Source organism: Parus major, chromosome 17 (assembly GCF_001522545.3).
Source record: "Parus major isolate Abel chromosome 17, Parus_major1.1, whole genome shotgun sequence".
NCBI lineage: Eukaryota > Metazoa > Chordata > Aves > Passeriformes > Paridae > Parus > Parus major.
Window position 1 is genome coordinate 6,861,006 of NC_031785.1, and position 3,777 is coordinate 6,864,782.

The 3,777-nt window shown below is 56.8% G+C and overlaps 1 protein-coding gene across 1 annotated transcript in view; it reads left to right on the forward strand.

Moving 5' to 3' along the window:
* The first annotated feature begins 545 nt into the window (after positions 1-545).
* BRINP1 (BMP/retinoic acid inducible neural specific 1) overlaps positions 546-3,777 on the forward strand; it is an 88,294-nt gene continuing 85,062 nt past the window's right edge. Inside the window, exon 1 of the mRNA XM_015645136.3 lies at positions 546-955. The gene's annotated coding sequence lies outside the window, so the exon portion shown is untranslated. The remainder of the gene's footprint in view (positions 956-3,777) is intronic.

Consider the following 3,777-nt stretch of genomic DNA (forward strand, 5'->3'; position numbering starts at 1 on the left):
CAGCCCGGCCCCGTTCTCCCGGCGCTGTCCGCGGTGCTGAACCGCGCTCTCCCGGGGATGGGGAGCCGCTCGCCCCCGGCCCAGCTCCTGGAGGAGAGGCGCGATTCCCGCAGCGAGGCTGGGAGCATCCTGCTCTCCCATCAGCATCCCGGCGCTGTCCGGGTCCGGGAGGAGAAAATTGACGGCTTGGGAGTGTAGAAAAAAAAAATGATAAAAAAATTTAAATAGACAGGGTCTTCCTGGAATGGCAACCGGCCCCGCTGCAACCTTCTCCCCAGACCTCCTCGGATCCCTCCTCGGCAGACAAGTTTCCACCCCTCCCGCAGCCCCATCCCGCCGCCCTTCCCGGTCTCACCCTCCCTTCCCACGGCCTCTGTCTGGCCGGAGCCGAAGTCCCTCCTTTTTGCCCCCGGCCCCTCCTCTTCTCTAATTATGTACAAAACACTTCTTAGAATAAAATGGCCAAGCTGGGGCTCCGCCCTGCTTTCCTCTGCCCCATTCATCCTCTCCAGCCCGCTCCAAGCCCCTCCTCCGGTGGCAAGCCCAGCCTCTCGCTTCTCTCCTAGAGCTCTTTTCATTTTTATTTCTAACCCCCTCTCCATTCTCCCTGCTGCCTCTGCTCTTTCCCCGATGGCTACGAACTGAGCAGCAGAAGAGGGGGGGGCACAGGAAGAGGGGGGAAAAAAACAAGAAAAAGGAAAAGGAAGAAGGCGAGAAGCGGATTTTTTTTTTTTTTCCTTGCCTCTGCCCTTAATGCCCGCGATCTGGATCAGGGAAGGGGATTTTCTGTCTGAGCATGAAAAGGACTGCTAGAGCCCCAGGATTTTCACGCCCGCAGTATCAGCCCCGCACCCAGAATGCGAGCTGGACAGAGAAGCTCTCCCACAAGTTCCTACCGAGCCGAATAAAAGCCACGGGCGAGCCGCTCTCCGCCACAGAGGGACATTAGCATCAGGTAAGGGAGCGCTGCCGTGCTGCGGCTGCGGCGCTGCCCCTGCCCGGGCCGGCTCCCCGCTCCTGCCCGCGTTGTGTAACGATCCCCCCGCCCTGGGCAGCGCCGAGCCTCCGGCACCGATGGACGGCCCGGTCCCGCAGCTCGGCAGCCGTTCTGCATGCGTGCTGCCGAGCCAGGGGCCGAGATTCGCGCACTGGGAGGGCTGGGAGCGCTGGTTTTACTGGGGCAGCCCCCCCTCCCCGGAGGATGCTCGGCGATTGGGGTTCAGCCCCGGCTCGGCTGGGCTGGTGGCGAGGCGCGGGTGGCGGCGGGGGTGGGAGGCAGCCAGGATCCATCTGTATTCCGGAGTATCGATATATCCCGGAGCAGGGGGGGACCGTCCCCAAGGAGATGGTGTCATCTCCACTTAATCCACTGCTCCGCTTTCGCAAGTGACAAGCAAATCGCGGAGGAAAAGGAAAGTCTGTCGCCTCGAATCCCACACTGGGCTGATTGCCCCTACTTCCAGCGGGGATGGGAGACGGCGGCAGAGCCGGGGGAGGGTAGGGATGGCGGGGAGCTGCACCCCGCGGGGCTGGGGATGGGTTTTCCCCACATTCATTTCCCCATCCAGCGCTGCTGGCGAGGCTGGTGCGGAGCGTAACTTTGCCTTTTTGCAGTCCTTGGAGAATGGCGGGACGGAGGGCATCTCCGTGCCATTGCATCATCCCCGAGGTCCGGCACAGCCTGGGGCTAAAACCCCCGGGGAGATCTGGAGAGAGGAGGGGGGCTATAGGTGTGCGTGTTTTGGCTTTGGAGAGAGTTCCCCCGTGCTGGTTCCTGAGAGCGGGGAAGGGGAGGAGGTGTCACTTCTTGGATGCAGTCTCCTCTTCATGGAGAGAACCCAGCAGCAGATGAAATGCTGGCAGAATTGCTGTTTGAATTTAGCCGTGTGATTGATATCTGCACTGGGCAGGACAGAAGGGTCCTTCATGCTTTACTCTGGCTGCTCATCTGGCTGCATAATAATAATTGTTAAAGGCAGTAAATCTGCTTTTCCCAGGAGTTGTAGAGAAGTATTTGGGAGACATGAGTGAGAGGAGGAGGAGGGAGCGAGTGAAGAGATGTGGCTTTGGTGTGCGGAACATGAAAGGTTCTTGAAAAAAAAAATCCCTTCTAAAGGAAAAATATCGATCAGCTCTGCTTGTGAGTAGCAGACAGCAAACCCTGGACTCTCTCCCTCCCACACACCCCAGACAAGCCCCCGTGGTCTCCCTGGAGCATGCACACGCCGAGCACACCCAGCACATGCTGTGGCACTCAGAGCCCTCCCCGTGCTCGCACACAGCACCTCGGGCTCGCTCTGCCGTGGATGCAAACACCTCTCCAAGCTCTGCAGCCCCGCAGCTCCCGCACGCTCAGCAGCACAGCTGGGACCCACACACACCAGAACGTGCAGAAATAGCTGCATTGATATTCTTATTATGGAAATCAAACCTTCAGAAGTTCGCATGAGCACACACATGCTTTCCTCTTTGCAGGGCTCGCAGAAGGTGGTTTGTTCCTCCAGTGTAGCTTTCTCTCGTAGTTGGCTCCAGGCATTGATTTGGGGTTTGTCTGACTCCAGAGCCCTTTGCAAGTCAGCAGAAAACCCTCTACATTTGGTGTGTCTATGTTTGTTTTATGGCTCTTTGCAGATTCCCAGGACTCGGGAATGATTTCACTACTGGAAAGGCAGATGATGGGCAGACAGGGAAGCAGGGAAATGGCTGGGGGAGTGGTGGCAATTCCATACTCATCATGTCTTCTCTGATCAAGAGCTGGAGTCTGGAAGTATGGGAAGAGCTCTGCTGGAGTTACGTAGCTTTTTAATGTGTGTGAGCAGAACCACACACACATCTACGGCTAAAACACACAATGCAAGGCTCCTCTTCGGTCTCACCGTGGTTCAGAGAAAATCCCTCCCATCCTCAAGGGACAGGTGGTCCCTTTGCATGCCCCTTTGATCAGCAATGACACAGTGGGCACAGGGGAGATGATGTCACTGGTGTTAGAGGTGTTTAGCATTCCCCTCTGACCTTCTCCTCTTCCCCTCTTTCCATGGGGCCTAGTGAGGAGACAAGCCTCCAAGAGCAGGAATATAACAAGGCTGACTAAAGTCTGTGTTAAAACTTTGGAGAGGAGAAACATATGGTCAATTGGATGGTTTTAGGTAAAATGTGTCCCAAAAGAAATAGCACGGAATGTGCCTCCGTTCCCTCCTAACCACCACTGTTTACTACACTGGAAGTATGCGTAAGGCGGATGCTAAACACTACGTGGGAATGGGTCTGCCAGCAGACAATAGTCACTGTTGTCTGTGTGACAGAAATAGTTCAAAGCCAAATCCTCCCGTCTTTGCTCAGGCAGGAGCCCCACCACCTTCTCCAGGTGCATTGCTTGGGAGAACACGGCAGGAACTGACTCCAGGGACCTGCACCCAGCTCCCTGCCCACCTCCAGGAATGGATGTGGATTTCTAGACTTTATCCAGGACTTTCTATTTACAGCTGATGCAGAGATGTTGAAAAAGCAGGAAAAAATTGATCGGGGCGGGGGGTTGGGGAGTCGGGAGAAATCGCTGAGGAGCATAAATGAGGGTGAGAAACCCCCTGAGCACCTCGAGACGCTCGTTTGGATGTGGGAAAAATCAGGGAGGAACTTCCCTGGGAAGGGAACACACCCCACTCAGCCCCGCAAAACCCCGCACGGCTCCGCTCAGCCCCGCACAGCCCCAGCCCCGCAAAACCCCGCAAAACCCCGCTCAGCCCCACTCAACCCCGCACAGCCCCGCAAAACCTCTCA